This window comes from Rhinatrema bivittatum, chromosome 9, assembly GCF_901001135.1.
Source record: "Rhinatrema bivittatum chromosome 9, aRhiBiv1.1, whole genome shotgun sequence".
Taxonomy (NCBI): domain Eukaryota; kingdom Metazoa; phylum Chordata; class Amphibia; order Gymnophiona; family Rhinatrematidae; genus Rhinatrema; species Rhinatrema bivittatum.
This window is the reverse complement of record NC_042623.1, coordinates 58,513,900-58,534,933: the sequence shown is the minus strand read 5'-3', so window position 1 is coordinate 58,534,933 and position 21,034 is coordinate 58,513,900. Positions and strand designations below refer to the sequence as shown.

At 49.9% G+C, this 21,034-nt stretch overlaps 1 protein-coding gene across 2 annotated transcripts in view; it reads left to right on the top strand.

Moving 5' to 3' along the window:
* LRRK2 (leucine rich repeat kinase 2) overlaps window positions 1-21,034 on the top strand; it is a 584,366-nt gene that overhangs the window by 333,239 nt on the left and 230,093 nt on the right. The window lies entirely within an intron of this gene.

Here is a 21,034-nt window from a genome sequence, read left to right as displayed (position 1 = left end):
GTTATTTTTAAGGCAAAGAGGGTTATTCGCCAACATTCCCTGCATGTGGGGAGTACAAGGCAGGGATGCCCCCAACTGCTCTTATTCGCATTGGATTTGGAACCTTTAGCAGAGCTGATTAGACGGTTACCGGGGATTCAGGGTATCCGAGTAGGGGAGGGGGAATACAAATTATCATCATTTGCGGACAGCGTTTTGTTCACAATAGCTCTTCCAGAGACTTCACTAAATCTCTTGCTACTGGAAATAGAGAAATTTGGCAAGGTATCAGTGTATGAAATTAAATGAGGAGAAGTCGGAAATATTAAACATTTCAGTTCAGGAACAGCACATGGCGGAGATCATATGCAGGCTCCCATTTAAGGCAGTAAAGGAGGGGGTGAAATACCTTGGGGTACGAATTGCAGCGCAGTTGGATCCACTATTCCAGCTGAGTTATGTGGGTTTGTTGAAGAGAAATGAGCAAGACTTACATCGCTGGGAGAGTCGCGTCTTCAAATGATTTGACAGAATAGCGATTATAAAAATGAATATTCTGCCGAGATTTGATTGTTACTTTCAAATGCTCCCCATAAGTATTCCAGAAGAATCCCATAAACCAAGGGAGAAAAAATGTGTTCAGATTTATTTGGAAAAGAAAGCCACCAAGAGTGGCAGGGAGAGTGATGCACCAAATGAGGAGTGGGGGGGGACTGAGCGTACCATGCCTCCAATGGTATTATGTACGAGCGATTGTTGACGGACCTAAGAGAAACGAGATTAAAAGGTGGGTTCAGCTGGAAAAAGGCGTGATGGGAGGAGCAATACTTGAGAGACTACCCTATATCTCAACAAAATCTAGATATCTACCAGCAGCGATGCCATCCACTTCTGGTCTGATATTGGAGATATGGCATAAATGGAAAACCATAATAGTAGGAGACAAGAAATATTTTCTCCAAATTCTTTCCATTTCAATAGGGAATTTGAACTGGGGACCACCAAGGCTACTTTTGCTAGATGGAAGGAGAGGAGATGTACCAGACCAGATCAGATGTGGGAGGGTAAAGAGATGAAACCGTTAGATTCAGTCCAAAGCACTTTTTTTTTTGCCAAGTGTGGATAAGTATTATTATTTGCAGGTGCAACATTATATGAAACTAATGGATACAATTTTTGAAGGGTTTTGTAACCATGTCAGATGAATGAAAAGGATAATAATAATAAAGATCTATACCATCCTCAATGCTGAATTTAAAGAAAAACCTGGATATATGATAGCATGGGAGCGTGACTTGGGACAGATACTGGATGATAAGATTTGGAAATGCTGCTTCCAGTACACTGGGAAGTGCTCTATTTCGTCTCTCTTAATGGAGAGCAATTACAAAGTACTATATCATTGGTATCTGACCCCAGAGTGCATGCACAAGCTAAATCCAGACACGGAGAATACTGTTCGAGGCAACGTGGTGTAAAGGGTTCATAAGAACATAAGATATGCCATATTGGGTTAGACAAAGGGTCCATCAAACCCAGTATCCTCTTTCCAACAGTAGCCAGTCCAAGTCACAAGTACCTGGCAAGTACCCAGACATTAAATAGATCCCTTGCTACTAATGCTAGCAATATGCAGTGGCTATTCCCTATTGATTAATAGCATTCTCATAGGACAAGCAGGATAGTAGTCCTCACACGTGGGTGACATTATCAGATGGAGCCCAGCACGGAAAACTTCTGTCAAAGTTTCTAGAGGCTTAGCATGCTCTAATCCATGTGTACACGTGCGGCCCCCTCTTCAGTCTCTTTTTTTTCCGCAGAGCTGTCATCTCACGGTCTTGGAGATCATGCTCTTTTATTATTTTTTTTTTTTAAACTAATCCAGTTTTCGGCTACTTTTTGTCATGATCCTGCACTGGGTCCTTCTCAGTCTTGCGGCGCAGTAAGTCTCATTCACGATTGGTTCCCCATAGCGGAGTGCTTTGGGGCCCGCAGGCCATTCTCCATTTGTTGGCTCTGCTTTTTGTCATGCCGTCATCGGGTTTTCGTCTGTGCCTCCAGTGCCCCTGGACTATGCCGATTACAGATCACGAGGTGTGCATCCTCTGCCCGGGGCCATCCCATGACTTTCAGAGGTGCTGCATCTTGTTACCAGATGACCTTCGAGGGCCAGCGAGCCTTCCTCGACAAGATGGAGAAGCTGTTCACCCCTAAGAGATCCAAGCCTTTGGCATTGGTATCCTCAGCACCGAAGGATTGGCGGGGGGGGGGGGGGAACTGATGGGTGCCGATCCTCACCCTCCTCCGGTGACGCTGGAGGAGCGGGGGCTTGGGAATCGAGCCTCTTCAGTCTCTTCTAGATCAGACATTGGGATTTTCACCTTCCACCTCTGCACTGGGGAAAGACTGGGCTGAGCATCGTGGGAAATCAAGAAAGCATCGATATCAGTTGCTGTTGGCACATGGAGCAGGGCTCGGGATGGAACCGGCTCTTGCCGTGATGCCTCCAAAGCATCCCCGAGGTGAGGAGGTTACGTCCTCCATTGATGCCGGGGCTATGGGGGCAGTCCCAACTGAGTCGGGTGCTGGGTACCTATCTCCTTTGAAACTCCAAGGAGGATCATGCCACCCCTCTTTCAGCACAGCCGGTTCTAACGTTTCGACCTTCAAGGAGGGGCTGGAGTGGGGGCATGGACTGAGCTTTGCAGAGCATCGAGCCCATGCCGCCGGTGGCCGCGGCCTCCCTGCTGGAGCCATTGTTGGAGCGCCTCAGTGTTCTTCTCGGCATCCTCCCTACTCAGCTTCTCTGGTGCCATGGGGGCCATTGATGCCCTGTGGGCCACCATTGCTCCCTCAGCCTGATGCCGTCCTCATTCATGGCTCCTCGGATGAGGAAGGCCCTTCGATGCCAGTGGCACCACCACACCTTCCCACTCCTTGGCCCTACCAGGTTTGCCTGCGGGTCCATCGATGCCTGCGATGCCTTGATCTGGAGTATGCCCAGGCCTGTGTCCCCGATTCAGTTTAGTGAGGACGATGGCCCTTAATGACTCCTGGGATGATGACACCTCTGATACTTCCTTGGAGGATTCTGAGGGCCTTCCCTCAGACTCGTCTGCCCCAGAGGAATGGCGGAAGTCCCTGTCTGAGGACTTAACCTTTGCAGGTTTTGTGCAGGCCATGGCCGAAGCCATTCCATTCCAACTGATGACTGAGGAGGACGCTAGGCACAAGATGTAGGAGGTCCTCCAGTTTGTGGATGCCTCGAAGGAGATTGTGGCTCTTCCAATCCATGACATCTTCAAGGAGCTGCTCCTCAGGATCCGGGAACACCCCCTCACGGTTCTGCCTGTGAATAGGAAGGCGGATGGGGTGTACCTGGTCCAGCATGTCACTGGTTTCGAAAAGCATCATCTCCCTCTGCAATCGGTGGTGGTTGAGTCTGCGATAAAAAAGGCAAGCACTCCCGGACCCATGCCTCGGTTCCCCCGGGGAAGGAACACAGGGTGCTGGATGCCCAAAAAGCATCCTATCAGCTATATATGACCCAGTACGCCTGTATCCTCTGGAAACAGGTTCAGGAGTTAGCCGACCGTCTTCCCCAACAGCATCAAGACACTGTATTGGTGGTCAGGCATCAGGGCCTTGAAATACGGGAAGCATGAAGTACCCTGCACATTCAATATCTTTGGGATGGCGGCTGCCAGGATTGGTGCCCGCAAGATGGCTTGGCTCTGGGCCTCGGACCTCTGGCTGAAGGTGCAAGAGAGGCTCGCTGACTTGCTATGTACTGGCGCAAATCTTTTTGGCGATAAGGTGAGAGATGCAGTGGCTCAGTTCCGAGACCACTATAAGACCCTCCAGTATCTTTCTGCCAGTACTTCTGACTCGCCATCCTCAGCCAGGAGATCAAAGTGACAAGGACCACAATGATCATCAGCAGAAGTATTACCCACCTGCATCTCGCTCCCACTCACAGAGAGTGAGCTTTTGGGGCCGTTGAAGGCAGCAGTAAGCTCCCAAACCAAACCAGCTCCCCAGCTCAGCCCCGCTACGTGTTTTTCACTGGTGAGGAGAGAGCAGGAGCCAGCCACCGGTTCCCATGCTGTGGGACCCTCTGGTTGGATTCTTTGTGGATTGATGGCCAGGAATCACCTTGGACAGGTGGGGTTTGTCCATAGTGCGGCAAAGATACTGGCAAATTCTGCTGGATGTCCTACCAGATTCTCCGCTGAGCCTCTTGCAGGAGCTCTCCACCTTAGTAACAGTCAGGGCAGTTGAGCTTGTCCCCACAGGACAGTTGGGACAGGGTTTCTACTCCTAGTATTTTCTGATTCAAAAGAAAGCTGAGGGCCTTCATCCCATCCAGGATCTGTGGGCCTTGAACAGGTTTCTAAAAAGAGAAAGGTTCAAGATGGTATCTCTAGGCACTTTGATTCCCCTCTTGCAAAAAGGGGACTAGCTATGCTCCCTTGACTTAAGATGCCTATAACCACATCGAGATCTTCTGAGGTCATAGGAAGTATCTCCAGTTTATGGTGGGCGAACACCATTTTCAGTACTGGATGTTACTGTTCGGCCTGGCCTCCGCACCACGGGTCTTTACCAAGTGCGCAGGCTGGGAGTGCAGGCTTTCCCCTACCTGGACAATTGGCTAGTCAAAAGCACTACTCAGGTGGGGGCGATTGTGTTTCCTGTGTTTAACCCTTTGGGTGCTGGAGTCTTTGGGGTTCATTATCAACTATCTGAAGTCTCACCTGAGCCCATCAATGTGACTGACTTTATCGGAGCCCTACTTGACACGACACAGGCAAAGGCCTTTCTACCCTACAGCAGGGTGCTGTCTCTAGCATCTTTGGCGGGAGAGGTACAGCAGAGCCAGTGAGTTTCCGCCAGGCAGATGTCGAGGCTGCTTGGGCACATGGCCACTACTGTCCATGTTACTCCTCTTGCCCGCTTGCATATGCGCAGAGCCCAGTGGACTCTGAGGTCTCAGTGGTGTCAGGCCATTTAAAACTTCAGGGTCCGCATTCAGGATACACAGTCTCTCCAAACTCGCTATCCTGGTGGGGGACTCTCTCCGACCTGGAGCGCAGGGTGCCATTTCAGTCTCTCCCTGTCCAGGCTGTGCTAACCACAGATGCCTTGTTTCTGTGGTGGAGAGCCCTTGTGGAGGGGCTCCGCACTCAAGGCCTGTGGTTCACCCAGGAAGCACAATGCCAAATTAACTTCCTGGAGCTCCAAGCGATCAGGTACGCCCTCTGGGATTGGTTGGCCGGCAGGATGGTCCTAATCTAGATTGACAACCAGGTTGCTATGTGGTAGATTATAAGAAGGGAGGTACGAGATTGTTCCTTCTGTGCCAGGAAGTGGTCCAGATTTGGTCCTGGACCTTGTCCCAAGGAATAGTGCTCCGAGCCATGTACTTGGCAGGAACGGACAATATGATAGCGGACCGGCTCAGTCATGTCTTCCAGCCCTTCGAGTGGTCCCTGAACCAGTCAGTGGCGAACCGGATCTTCCATCTCTGGGGCACTCTGGACATGGATCTGTTTGCATCACCCTGCATCAGCAGGGTGGCTCAGTTCTGCTTTCTGTATCGAGCGGACAGTGTCTCAACCTCGGATGCCTTTGCCCGCAGCTGGGGCCAGGGCCTTTTGTATGTGTACCCTTTGATCCCGCAAGTGATGAAGACTCTCTTGAAACTTCACCAGGACCGGGGGACCATGATCCTGGTGGCCCCACATTGGCCAAAGCAGGACTGGCTCCCGATTCTACAGGATCTCTCCCTTCGAGAAATGATCAGCCTAGAGACTTGCCTGGATCTCATCACTCAGAATCAGAGCAGGTTGTGGCATCCCAACTTCTGGGCCTTGTCTCTCATGGCCTGGATGTTGGGATGATTCTGCGACCCCCTTGACTTTTCGGATGATGTTTCTCGGGTCCTGGTAGCTTCCAGAAAACCTTCCACTCAGAAGTCTTATGGGCTGAAGTGGAAGAGGTTTTCAGTGTGGTGTGGGCAACGTGGCCTAGACCCTTTTTTTTGTTTCATTCACAAGCTGCTTGATTACCTCTTCTACCTCTCAGAAGCTGGTTTAAAAACGAACTCCGTTAGGGTGCACTTGAGCATAAGAACATGCCATACTGGGTCAGACCAAGGGTCCATCAAGCCCAGCATCCTGTTTCCAACAGTGGCCAATCCAGGCCATAAGAACCTGGCAAGTACCCAAAAACTAAGTCTATTCCATGTTACCGTTGCTAGCAATAGCAGTGGCTATTTTCTAAGTCAACTTAATAGCAGGTAATGGACTTCTCCTCCAAGAACTTATCCAATCCTTTTTTAAACACAGCTATACTAACTGCACTAACCACATCCTCTGGCAACAAATTCCAGGGTTTAATGGTGCGTTGAGTGAAGAAGAACTTTCTCCGATTAGTTTTAAATATGCCACATGCTAACTTCATGGAGTGCCCCCTAGTCTTTCTATTATCTGAAAGACTAAATAACCGATTCACATCTACCCGTTCTAGACCTCTCATGATTTTAAACACCTCTATCATATTCCCCCTCAGCCGTCTCTTCTCCAAGCTGAAAAGTCCTAACCTCTTTAGTCTTTCCTCATAGGGGAGCTGTTCCATTCCCCTTATCATTTTGGTAACCCTTCTCTGTACCTTCTCCATCGCAATTATATTTTTTTTGAGATGCGGTGACCAGAATTGTACACAGTATTCAAGGTGCGGTCTCACCATGGAGCGATACAGAGGCATTATGACATTTTCTGTTTTATTCACCATTCCCTTCCTAATTCCCAACATTCTGTTTTTTTTTTTGACTGCCGCAGCACACTGAACCGACGATTTCAATGTGTTATCCACTATGATGCCTAGATCTCTTTCTTGGGTGGTAGCACCTAATATGGAACCTAACATTGTGTAACTATAGCATGGGTTATTTTTCCCTATATGCATCACCTTGCACTTATCCACATTCAATTTCATCTGCCATTTAGATGCCCAATTTTCCAGTCTCACAAGGTCTTCCTGCAATTTATCACAATCTGCTTGTGGTTTAACTACTTTGAACAATTTTGTATCATCTGCAAATTTGATTATCTCACGCGTTGTATTTCTTTCCAGATCATTTATAAAAATATTGAAAAGTAAGGGTCCCAATATAGATCCCTGAGGCACTCCACTACCCACTCCCTTCCACTGAGAAAATTGTCCATTTAATCCTACTCTCTGTTTCCTGTCTTTTAGCCAGTTTGTAATCCACGAAAGGACATCGCCACCTATACCATGACTTTTTACTTTTCCTAGAAGCCTCTCATGAGGAACCAACAGGGTGTGGATGGCTCGCTCATCTCCGTACAACCTTTGGTGTGGGTTGTTTCATGCGAGGTCGGCTTCAGTTGAAACCTCCCCTGAAGCTTTCCACTGTGTTTTGGGACTTCAGTGTGGTGTTGGCTCAGCTAATGAAGGCTCCTTTTGAGCCGCTTAGCTCCTATGACCTGAAACTTCTGACCTGGAAGGTCATCATTTTGGGGCACCTCAGATGCTCTTTTTATTAGGGGGACGAGCCTAGTAGCGCTTTACCCCCTGGATCTGGAAAAGGGGTACAACGAGTGAGGTGATCAAATTTGTGGATGACGTAAAATTATGCAGAGTAGTTAAATATCAAGTGGATTGTGATGAATTGCAGGAGGATCTTGCGAGGCTGGAAGATTGGGCTTCCAAATGGCAGATGAAATTTAATGTGGACAAGTGCAAAGTGATGCATATAGGGAAAAATAACCCTTGCTGTAGTTACACAGTGTTAGGTTCTATTTTAGGAGTTACCACCCAGGAAAGAGATTTAGGCATCATAGTGGATAATGCACTGAAATCGTCTGCCCAGTGTGCTGTGGCGATCAAAAAAGCAAACAGAATGTTTGGAATTATTAAGAAGGAATGGAAAATAAAACAGAGGATGTCATAATGCCTCTGGATCGCTTCATGGTGAAGAGGATAAATATATTAAAAAGCACCGGTCCAATATAGATCCCTGAGGCACTCCATTGTTTACCTTTTTCCATTGTGAAAACTGACCATTTAATCCTACTCTCTGTTTCCTGTCTTTTAACAAACTTGCATTCCCTGTACGTACCTGGATCAGTACAGACAGTGGGTTGAGCCTTCTGTCCAGCAGATGGAGAAGAGAAAAACTGAAAGGGTATCCTATATCAGGACAGAGCCAACCATGCATCCCTTCATTATTTCTCCGTCTCCAGCAGATGTAGGCAGCTGAACCTGCGGTTCCCTTCCTTTCTCAAATTGTTTCTCCCTGTGAGATTTTTTCTTCTTCTTGTCTTTGCAGGATCAAGCAAGTATTACTTATAATTCTATAATTTAAAAAAAAAAAAATTACACAAAGCCTCTCTTTGTCAGAATTCAAGACTTCTGCTTTAAGGGAGACAGCTCTGTCTCCCCGCTCTTATGGGATCCTAGGGGGACTTGCCCCTTGTTTATTCAGCCTAAGAACCTCTTCCCAATGACCTGCTTGTCTTGGGGTGATACTGGTGGTCCAGTCACTGCCCCTCTTTGCCTGCGCTGCCCTCGAGATGTTCTGTACCTTGAGTAATTAGCAGGGAAGCCCAATTCCTCTGCAATCGCTAAAGTAAAAAAAACAAAACCTGGCGTGTAGCCAAATGGACTCAGAATGAATGGGTATAGTATCCTCGTGCTAGCAGTTGGAGACGGATCTGACGTCAGCACGGGGTATATATACCCCCACAGGAAGCGTAACAACTTAGTAATTTCCGTCTCCAAAGCAGTTTGGAGAGCCTGCACGCTCGCTGAGCGTGTTTTCCAAATCTACTTTCTATTTTCTACTTTCTTCTTTCCTATTTGGCAGCGACCTTGATAAACTGGCCAGTACATGGGGTGCCTCTCCAGTGCCTAGACTGCCGGAAGATCGGTTCAGAAGGGGTCAGCGCGCCTTTCCAAGACCCTCCAGGGGCAGGAGTTCACAGCGCTTTGTTCCTTACAGGAGTTGCTACCAGGCCACGTCCTCAGGCCAGGAATCAGTCCTTTCGGACCAAGCAGCGCAAGAGGGGAGCAGGCCCGGGCTCAGGTCCCGGCCACGCCTCCCAATGAGAATCCGCAGATTCATCTGGGGGACGGAGCCATAGGGGGGCAGGTTAACCCTCTACTACCCCAGATGGGTCAAGATTACGTCGGATCAGTGGGTCCTCGCCATTATCCAGGAGGGATATTATCTGGACTTTCATCATCTCCCTCCGGACAAGTTTGTGGAATCTTCATGTCCCATACACAAGAAGGCAGCATTGGAAGCTACCCTGGCGAGGCTCCTGTCCTTGAAAGCCATCATCCCAGTACCTGCCTGGGAAGTGAATTCTGGACACTATTCCATTTATTTCATGGTACCCAAGAAAGGGGGCACCTTTCGGCCTGTGCTGGACCTCAAGTTAGTCAATCGATACTTACGGGTCCCGAGGTTTCGCATGGAGACTCTGTGCTCCGTCAAGACCGCAGTACAGCCAGGAGAATTCCTCACGGCATTAGACCTGTCAGAGGCATACCTGCATATCCCGATCCATCCGGATCATCAGCGCTACCTACGCTTCAAGGTTCTGGGTCGCCACTTCCAATTCCGGGCTCTGCCCTTCGGATTGGCCACGTCACCACGGACCTTCACCAAGGTGGTTGTCGTGGTAGCAGCGGCCCTCAGGCGGGAAGGAATTCTGGTCCATCCCTACCTAGACGATTGGCTGATCAAGGCGAAATCACGAGAGGAGAGCCATCGGACAACCGACAGGGTGATCGCCCTTCTGGAAAGCTTGGGCTGGGTAATCAACCTTAGCAAGAGTTGCCTGCAGCCTTCCCAGTCACTGGAATACCTGGGAGTACAGTTTGACACGCAGGCAGACAGTCAGTCTCACTACCAAGAGAAGGTTGAAACTTCAGACGCATATCCAGTACTTGATGGGAGCCAGTCGGCCCATAGCTTGGGATTATCTGCAGGTTCTTGGTCTCATGGCATCCACCCTGGAAGTGGTACCTTGGGCAAGGGCCCATATGAGACCTCTACAACACTCCCTGCTCTCTCGCTGGAGCCCTCGTCTACGGAACTATTCCACGCACCTACCTCTGCCTGCCAGAGTCCGGACACAGTTACGGTGGTGGCTGCAGCCCAACCACATGAGCAAGGGGTCGAGGATGTCCTCCCCCATGTGGACTCTGCTCACCATAGATGCCAGCCTGAGCGGCTGGGGAGCACACTGCGAAGGACTCACCGCACAAGGGCGGTGGCGCGGAGAAGAGTCAGCGTGGAACATCAACCGTCTAGAGGTTCGGGCAGTCCGATTGGCATGCCTTAGATTTGCTCACAATCTGAAGAACAGAGCAGTCAGAGTGATGTCAGACAACGCCACCACGGTGGCATACATCAACAGTCAGGGCGGAACCAGAAGCTGACAAGTATCTCTGGAGATCGCCCCACTGATTGCTTGGGCAGAGGCGAATCTTCAGGACATCTCCGCCGTCCACATTGCCGGGAAGGACAACACCACGGCAGACTTCCTCAGCAGAGAAAGTCTAAATCCGGGAGAGTGGCAGCTGTCACCCACAGCCTTCCAGATGATTGTGGATCACTGGGGGATTCTGGACATGGATTTACTGGCGGACAAGTCCAATGCTCAAGTACCCAGATACTTCAGCCGCAAGCACGACCCGTTCTCCCACGGAATCGATGCCCTGGTTCAGCTGTGGCCTCCAGGGACTCTGCTATACGCCTTTCCTCCGTGGCCTCTGCTGGGCGCCATCATCCACAAGATTCAGAAACACCGGGGCCTAGTTCTTCTGTGGCACCAGACTGGCCAAGAAGATCCTGGTACGCGGACATGAGAAGACTACTGGCAGGGGAGCCCCTTCCCCTGCCTCCTCTCCGGGACCTTCTACGTCAAGGTCCCATACTCCACGAGGATCCAGCTCAATTCTCTCTTAAGGTCTGGCCATTGAGAGGGCTAGACTGAAGAAAAGAGGTTACTCGGAGCCCGTGATAGATACACTCCTCCGAGCTCGCAAGCTTTCCACATCCCTCACCTACGTAAGAATCTGGAGAGTATTTGAAGCATGGTGCGACACTCATGGCACCAATCCACATGCGACCACAATCCCTATTGTGTTGGATTTCCTGCAAGATGGACTTCAGAAGGGTCTCTCCCTCAGCTCCATCAAGGTTCAGGTGGCTGCGCTGTCTTGTTATGGCCCCAGGAGGGATGGCAAGACTATCGCCAAGCACCCAGATGTTTCTCGCTTCCTGCAAGGAGTCAAGCGTATTCGTCCGCCACTGAAGTGGCCTGTGCCCTTATGGAACCTCAACCTTGTTTTGGATTTCCTCGCGGGATCCACCTTCAGGCCCCTTAGGGGCCTATCTCTCCGTTCTCTAACCTTGAAGATGGTGTTCTTGCTGGCTGTATGTTCAGCATGCCGCATATCAGGGCTACAAGCACTGTCCTGCTGGGATCCATTTCTCAGAATCACTCCTGAGGCTATCCATCTTCGCACGGTTCCCTCCTTTCTACCGAAAGTGGTTTCTCAGTTTCATCTTAACCAAACCATATCCTTGCCTACCACGGCGGGTTTGAAGAAATCTGAAGAAGGGCGTTTATTGCGCCATCTCGACATTGGCAGATTACTGCCCAGATATCTGGAAGTGACACAAGAACTACGAAAGACGGACCATCTGTTCGTCCTGCACAACGGGAAGAAGCAAGGTGAAGCGGCCTCGCGGCTCACCATCGCCCGTTGGATTAAAGAAGTTATCAGAGCAGCTTATGTGGAGGCTGGGAAGTCTCCGCCTCTACAAGTCAAGGCTCATTCTACCAGAGCACAAGCGGCATCATGGGCGGAATCCAGGATGCTGTCGCCTGCAGAAATCTGTAAAGCGGCGACATGGTCCTCCCTCTATACCTTCTCCAGATTCAACCATCTGGATGTCCAGGCCAGGGAGGCTCAGCATTTGCGAGGGCGGTATTACATGGTCCTCAGGCAGCCTCCCGCCCAGGCTGGGAGTAAAGCTTTTGTAGATCCCATTTGTTCTGAGTCCATCTGGCTACACGCCAGGAAATGTTGAGATTACTTACCTGATAATCTCCTTTTCCTTAGTGTAGACAGATGGACTCAGCATCCCGCCCAGCTGCCTGTGTACATGGGTTTCACCGATTCAAGGTAAGCCATGTCATCTGTTTCCATAAGAGCGTACACTCTACCAGGTGTCAACTCCTTCTGGCTGGGAATGCTGGCGGTCTCCAGCTACTATCAATCGGTCAGGGGAATCCTGTTTCACTTTTCACTGAGCGTCAGTACACACATCCATAACAGCTTTTGCAAGGAAGATTACTAAGTTGCTACGCTTCCTGTGGGGGTATATTATACCCCGTGCTGACGTCAGATCCGTCTCCAACTGCTAGCACGCGGATACTATACCCATTCGTTCTGAGTCCATCTGTCTACACTAAAGAAAAGGAGATTATCAGGTAAGTAATCTCAACATTAAATAAATATATCGGAAGGCAAAGACTAGCTAAATTTAGCCCTGCTCTGAGGACAGGGAAAGCAGCGCAGCAGGGTTCGTTCGCCTGCTTCCGCTTGCTCGGGCAGCCCAGCTCAGCTGATTCCCTCTCCGTGGCGATTCCTGCCTTTCACTATGCCGTGGTCTAATTGCTGCCTAGCCTGCGGGAAGCCTGCGATTCGACTCTCCCGAGATTGGCTCTGTTCTGATTGTTTGTCCGATGGGGAGGATCCCTCCACAGTGGAAGCGAAGTCGATAGCCTGTGGTTGACCTCCTAAATGTGTGGCTAGGCAGTCCCCCTCATAAACAATGTGGGAACGGCAGCCATTTTGGGGGCAGGTTTTTCATCAGACTCCGGGCTGCAGGGCTTAGCATAGCCTGATTTCACCATTTCCCCGCCAGATTTAAGCTCAGTCAGAGCCCCGGAGTGGGTTTTTGACCCTACTCCCTCACCCTTTCCTCCCTCTTTACCCGGGAAATCCAGGCCTCGTTTTTCTACTGAATTTGTGCTTTGAATGCAAAAATCATATCTGGCTAGCCTGCAGGAAGAGGATGACCCTTCCCCAGGTCCCCCCCCCCCCCCCAGCTAAAATCCCTTGGGTGCCTGCTCCACAGCTGCCTCCTGTTCCAGAGGGACAGGGCTCCGTCAGGGTGGTGCCGGGAGCCCAGCCCTCCCAGACCCCCCCCCCCAAATCGGAAGTGGTCCCTGATCCTGATCTGGACTCTGACTTGCTGCTTCCAGGTCCTCCGCTTGAGGGTGACGATCTACGTGTTCTCCATTTGTTCCAAAGGGAAAAGCTAGATCCACTCATTCCCTTTATTTTGGATGAGCTGGGAATTGAAGTGCCACCCGAGGATACCACTACGGCCTCTATACCAGCTAATGTGGACCTGGTCCTGGCGGGACTTAGGTCTCCTCCACTTACATTCCCGTTCCATTCTATGCCCAGGCAGCTGCTCCTCCAGGAATGGGAGTCTCTCGAGGCGAGGCTCCGCGTGGGTAGGGCGATGGACATGTTCTATCCCCTCCCTGATCAATGCCTAGAGATGCTTCAAGTTCCCAAGGTGGACACTTCCGTCTCTACTGTCACCAAACATACCACCATCCCGGTGGTGGGAGCCACGGCCCTGAAAGATATTCAAGACCGCAAACTCGAGCTTTATCTCAAGCGTATCTTTGAAGTCTTGGCGACAATCTGCAGCAGTCTCATGCAGCGGGCAAGCCTCAGGTGGGTTCAACAATTGTTCACCCAGGATCTCCCGTCTGCAGAGGTGTCTTGGCGTATGGGGCTGATGCCCTATACAATTTGCTCAGAGTGGAAGCCAGGGCTATGGTATCAGCGGTGTCGGCCAGGTGCCACCTCTGGTTGCGCAATTGGTCTGCGGATTCCTCCTCCAGGGCGCAGTTAGGTACTCTTCCCTTCAAGGATAAGTTGCTTTTTGGTGAGGACCGTGAACAGCTTATTAAATCCCTAGGAGAGAACAAGGTTCATAAGCTGCCGGAGGACCCACCCCGAAACAGACTAAGTCCTTCTTTCCTTTATGCTCTTGCTTTCGAGGTCAGCGTCGGTATAATAGCAGAGCACGGGGATCCTTCCCAAGAGGTACCTCCTCCAGATTCCAGTCCTGGTCTCATTCCTTTTGTGGCAGTCGTCCCTCCTGGGATGGTAACCCACAACTCTCGACCACAAAGTCTTCTCTCCAATGAAATACGGCCGGCCCATTCCTCCGTTCCAAACTTAGGTGGATGTCTGACGCGGTTTTTTGAGGAATGGGTCAATATTACAACGGATCAGTAGGTCCTAGAGGTGATAGAGAAAGGTTATGCATTAGAATTTGCTCGGGACCTGCCGGATCTTTACATAATCTTTCCCTGCGGAAGCGGCCAGCGGTCTGCCAGACTCTTGGCAGGCTCCAAGAGCTCGGCGCCATAGTCCCAGTCCTGGTGTAGGAACAAGAGTCCGGCCAGTATTCCATCTACTTCGTCATTCCCAAAAAGGACTGTTCCTTCCATCCAATCTTGGATCTCAAGAGAGTCAACTGGACCCTCAAGATTCCCCATTTTTGAATGGAGACCCTGAGGGCGGTGATAGCGGTGGTTCGCTTAGGCGAATATCTGGCCTCGCTCGACTTAATGTAGGCTTACCTGCACATCCCGATATGCCACAACCATCAGAAGTATCTCAGGTTCAATATTCTGGGACAACATTTCCAGTTCCGGGCGCTCCTGTTCGGCCTCGCCACCGTGCCCTGCAATTTTACCAAGGTCATGGTGGTGGTGGCGGCCGCTCATCCTTACCTGCATGATTGGCTCATTCAAGCCAAGTTGGAGACTCTCTGCAAGTCAGTGGTTGACAGGGTCTTGGCTTTCCTAACCTCCCTCGGGTGGATAGTCAACTTTTCCAAGAGCAATCTCCAGCCCTCCCAGGTCCTGCAATTCCTGGGAGCACGCTTCGACACCCGGATCAGCAAGGTGTTCCTGCCAGATGCTCGGGTGCTCAAACTTATGGATCAAGTGCGCAATTTTCTCTCGCTCTTGCTACCCATGGCCTGGGATTACCTTCAGGTCCTGGGGTCCATGGCTTCTACTATCGATCTGTTCCTTGGGCTTTTGCGTATATGCGTCCATTACAGAAAGCTTTGCTGTACCGCTGGAAGCCGGTGTCGGAAAAGTTTCGGATGCTCCTCCCGCTCTCCGACTCTACCATCGCTGACATGCCAATGGTGGCTCTTGCTTGCTCACCTCCTGAAGGGGATGCCTCTACTGCAGGGGTGGGCAAGTCCGGTCCTCGAGGGCTGCAAACCAGTCGGGTTTTCCGGATACCCCTAATGAATATGCATGAAATAGATTTGCATACAACTGAGGTAGTGTTTATGCAGGTCTCTCTCATGCATATTCATTAAGGATATCCTGAAAACCCGACTGGTTTGCAGCCCTCGAGGACCGGAATTGCCCACCCCTTCTCTACAGACTCCTCATTGGATCATTGTTACGACAGATGCCAGCCTCTCAGGCTGGGGAGCAGTGTGTCAAACTCAGTCTACTCAGGGATACTGGTCCCCAGTTCAATCCCGCTGGCACATCAGTCGCCTGGAGGCCTGAGCGGTCCATCTGGCACTCAAGGTCTTTCTTCCTCTGATGTGTCGCAAGGCGGTGCGGGTGCTCTCGGACAATGCCACCTCGGTAGTCTATATCAATCAATAGGGGGGCATCAGAAGTCGCCTTGTGGCTCTGGAAGTCAGCAAATTGTTCGCCTGGGCGGAGCATCACCTGGATCGCTTGACAGCTTCCCACATTGAGGGGAAGGAAAATGTTCAAGCTGATTTCCTCAGTCGTTGGCGTCTAGACCCCGGAGAGTGGGAGTTGTCCGGAGCGATGGATCTGATTGTCCGCAGATGGAGACCCCCCCCACTTAGACCTGATGGCCACTCTGAACAATGCAAAAGCTCCCAGATTCTTCAGCCCCAGAAGGGAGCACTGCTCGGAAGGAGTGGATGCCTTGGTTCTTCCCTGGCCTCACAACATTCCCCTGTATGTGTTTCCCCCTTGGCCCCTGGTGGGAAAAGTACCCAGAAGAATAGAACTTCATCGGGGACCCGTCATTCTCGTGGCACTCGAGTGGCCCCACAGACCGTGGTACGCGGATCTAGTGAACCTCATGACAGATGGTCCTCTTCGCCTCAGCCATCTTCCACAGGGTCCTCTTCGCCTCAACCATCTTCCACAGGGTCCGGTATTTTTCGATCAGGCGGATCGCTTTTGTCTAGTGGCCTGGCTTTTGAATGGCGGCGACTAAGAAAGAAGGGATATAAAGAAGAAGTTATATCCACTCTGTTGCGGGCCCGTAAGCCTCTCTCGCTTACGTCCAGGTTTGGAGAGTCTTTGAGACTGTGTGCGCTGAGTCCAGAGTGCTGGCACGCAAGGCTCCGGTATCCCAGGTCCTCTCATTTCTCCAGATTGGTCTTTCCAAGGGTTTGTCTTTCAACTCCTTACGGGTACAGGTTTCTGCTCTTGGGTCCCTCTTAGGCAGTATCGACGGTTACGCAGTGGCGGCTCATCCGGATGTCGTTCGATTCCTCAAGTGGGCCAAACATTTAAATCCACCTGTCCCGGCTACTTGCCCCTCGTGGAGCCTTAACTTGGTACTTCAAGTTCTTTGTGAGGCACCCTTTGAACCCTTCCAGCGGGCCACACTTAAGGATCTCACTCTTAAGACAGTTTTTGCTTGTTTCTGTTTGCTCCAGCAGGATGGTGTCAGAGCTCCAAGCGTTGTCTTGTAGGGAGCCTTTTCTCCGTTTTTCTGAGTCAGGGGTCTCCCTTAAGATGGTACCATCATTCTTGCCGAAGATTGTGTCTTCTTTTCACGTCAGTCAGTCGGTGGAGCTCCCTGCTTTTTCTCCTGAGGACATTTCGAACACGCCTGGTGGTGACCTGCGGTGCCTTGATGTAAAAAGAGTACTACTGCGCTATTTATAGGTTACAAACCAGTTTCGAGTCTCTGATCATCTCTTTGTCTTATGGAGTGGTCCAAATAGGGGAAACAAGGCTTCTAAGACTGCGATTGCTCGCTGGCTAAAGGAGACGATTGCGTCGGCGTATATCTGTCGGGGCTGGGCGATTCCGGAGGGCTTAAAGGCCCAATCTTTGTGTTCACAGGCTACTTCTTGGGTGGAGAGTCAGTCGGTCTCTCCACAGGAAACTTGCAGAGCAGCTACTTGGAAGTCTCTGCATACTTTTGCTCGTCATTATCGCCTCGATGTGCAGGCGCCAGTTTTTGGCTCCTTCGGAAGGCAGATGCTTCGAGCGGGACTGTCTCAGTCCCACCCTGTTTAGGGAAGCTTTGGTACATCCCACTGTCTGGACTGATCCGGGTACGTTCAGGGAAAGGAAAATTGGTTCTTACCTGCTAATTTTTGTTCCGGTAGTACCACGGATCAGTCCAGACTCCCTCCCGTGCACTGACTGCTTCGTCCGCTCGAAGCTCTTTTCCTATTGTTTCTGTACAGTTTCTTGGATCTCTTTGCTTCCGCTCAGAACTTTAAGGCACTGGAAGCATCTACTAGATGGATATAGCAAATTTATTTATTTATTTATTTATTTATTTAGGGCTTTTTTATACCGACACTCATGATACCAATCATATCATATCGGTTTACAATAAACAGTGGTGCAATAACATTAACAACAACGTGAACAATAGGCTAGGAGAGAAAAAGAGAGTGAAAGTTACAATAAACAGGGGCACGAACTGGGAGGAGGAAAAGCCAGAGTAATGGCTAACATAGAAATAGGTAATATTTAGTCTCAGAAATAAATAATATAAAGATATATACATAAGGCTATAATAGACACTTGTACTCAGGACTGAATATAATCAACTATACATGGTATCCTATACCTAGTTGTAGCAGTAGGGTATGTCAGAGATCGGGGAAGGCTTGTAGAAATAGCCACGTCTTGAGTTTCTTTCTGAATGTCTGCGTGCAAGGTTCTTGTCTAAGGTCTGGTGGCATGTTGTTCCAGATGGTTGGTGCTGCTGCTGAGAAGGCTCGATCTTTAGTGGATGAGAGGTGTGTGAATTTGGCTGGGGGGGGTGTAGTGTACCTTTGTATGCTTCTCTGATGGGTCTGGTAGAGAAGTGTAGCGTGAGAGGGTTGTGTAAGTCAATGGGTGTACTGTTGTAGATAGCTTTATGGATGATGGTGAGACACTTGTGTAGAATTCTGAAGTTTACTGGGAGCCAATGTAGGTTTTTCAGGATAGGTGTGATGTGGTCTCTTCTATTCGAGTTTGTTAAAATTCTGGCAGCCGAGTTTTGTAGCATCTGCAGTGGTTTGGTGGAAGAAGCGGGGAGGCCTAGCAGAATGGAATTGCAGTAATCTAATTTGGAGAATATAATGGCCTGGAGTACCGATCTGAAGTCTTGAAAATACAGTAGCGGTTTGAGTCTTTTTAATACCTGCAGCTTGAAGAAGCAGTCTTTGGTTGTGTTGGTGATGAACCTTTTTAGATTTAGTTGGTTATCAAGTATAACTCCGAGGTCTCTTGCTTGGTTGACCATGGTGTTGTTGTGACTTGTGTATAGGCTATCTTTGTGGTTGAGAGATATAAGGAGCATTTCTGTCTTGGACGTGTTGAGCACAAGGTTTAAGGTAGTAAGGAGGTCGTTGATTACTTTGAGGCAGTTGTTCCAGAATTTCAGTGTTTTTGTAAGGGATTCGGTTATAGGGATCAGGATTTGGACATCGTCGGCGTAGAGATAGTGTTTGAGTTTAAGATTCGTAAGCAGCTGGCAAAGGGGGAGAAGGTATAGGTTGAATAGTGTAGGAGACAGAGAAGAGCCCTGTGGAACACCTCTTGTAGTGTTGATGAGCGGAGATTCCTTGTTGTTGATCTTTACTTTGTAACCTCTGTTCGTAAGAAAAGAGTCGAACCATTTGAAAGCTGAACCTGTTATCCCGATGTCCGAAAGTCGTTTCGTCCAAATGTCGTCCAAATGTTGCTTATCTGATGTAACAGGTGTTCTCACAGGACAGCAGGATGTTAGTCCTCACAAATGGGTGACATTGAGGATGGAGCCCAACCACGGAAAACTTCTGTCAAAGTTTCTAGAACTTTGACTGGCCCCTACTGGGCATGCCCAGCATGGCACCAACCCTGCAGCCAGCAGGGGTCCCCCTTCAGTCTTGTTTGAAAGCTACAGGCAGTGCCTAAACACGAAATGAGAAACGAACCGAACACCGCGGGGCAGCGGGCGGGTTTCGTGAGGACTAACATCCTGCTGTCCTGTGAGAACACCTGTTACATCAGGTAAGCAACATTTGCTTTCTCACAGGACAAGCAGGATGGTTGTCCTCACAAATGGGTGAGTACCGAGCTGAGGATGTCCGAACAAGCACCAAATGTACCCAACGGCGTGCAACAGGCACAACAACTGGGGTGGAATTTGGTAAAGGGCATCCGCACCCCACCGGGTAGGCAGAAGGGTGTTGGTACGTCATGTTGGAAAAAGGTTACGCAAGACAGATTGGCCGAAGATGGAATCCTGTCTTCCGGCTTTGTCCAAGCAGTAGTGGGCTGCAAATGTATGGAGAGAACTCCAGGTAGCAGCCCTGCAGATGTCAGGAAGCGGCACCGATCGAAGGTGTGCTACTGAAGTCGCCATGGCCCTCACAGAATGTGCTTTAACACGGTCTTGAAAGGGAATGCCAGCTTGCTGATAGCAAAATGCGATGCAGTCCGCCAACCAGGAGGAAAGAGCCTGCTTACCCACAGGTTGCCCTAACTTGTTGGGATGGAAAGAGACGAATAACTGAGTGCTCTTCCTGTGGGCAACTGTACGGTCTAGATAGAATGCTAGAGCACGTTTACAGTCGAGGGTGTGCAGAGTCTGTTCCCCGGTGTTGGAGTGGGGCCTGGGAAAGAAAATAGGTAGTATGATGGATTGATTAATATGAAACTCCGAAACTACCTTAGGTAAGAATTTTGGGTGAGTGCGGAGTACCGCCCGGTCCTGCAGGAGTTTAGTGTAAGGTGGATAGGTAACTAGGGCCTGTAACTCACTAACCCTGCGAGCTGAAGTGATAGCCAAAAGGAAAATCACTTTCCATGTGAGATATTTAAGGTCACAGGAGTGAAGAGGTTTGAAAGGTGGTTTCATAAGGCGACCAAGAACCAGATTAAGGTCCCAAGATGGGGCCGGAGGACGTAAAGGTGGCTTCAAATGGAGCAAGCCTTTAAGAAAGCGTGTTACAAGGGGTTGTACTGAAATAGGGACACCCCCAATACCTTTATGGAAGGCGGCTACCGCACTGACATGCATTCTAATGGAAGAGGTCTTTAGACCTGATTCTGATAAATGCCAAAGATAGTCCAAAAATTTAGAAATTGGACAGGAAAGGGGATCAAGGGACTGAGAAGGGCACCATGATGTATACCTTTTCCATTTATAAGAATAAGATTTTCTTGTGGAAGGCTTTCGCGAAGCGATCAGGACACGAGAAACTGAATCCAAAAGGTTAAGAGGTTGAAGGACTAACCTTTCAACATCCATGCCGTCAGAGACAAGGCTTGGAGGTTGGGATGGAGGAGGCATCCGTCGTTCTGAGTGATCAGATGCGGGTCCTTTCCCAGGGGAATGTGTCTGCGGATGGAGAGATCCTGGAGTATAGGAAACCACACTTGGCGTGGCCAGTGCGGTGCTATCAGGATTATGGTTCCCTTGTCCTGACGTAGCTTCACGAGAGTCTTCGACAGAAGAGGAAGTGGAGGGAATGCATAAAGCAGACCGGTTGTCCACGTGAGGGAGAATGCATCCCTGGGCCGAGAGTGCTGACTCCGAATGAGAGAGCAGTAATTGTCCACTTTGTGGTTCTGAGGGGACGCAAAGAGGTCTATGTGGGGATAACCCCATTTCTGGAAAAGAGAGATCGCTACCAAGGGATTGAGTGACCACTCGTGTAGTTGGAAGACACGGCTCA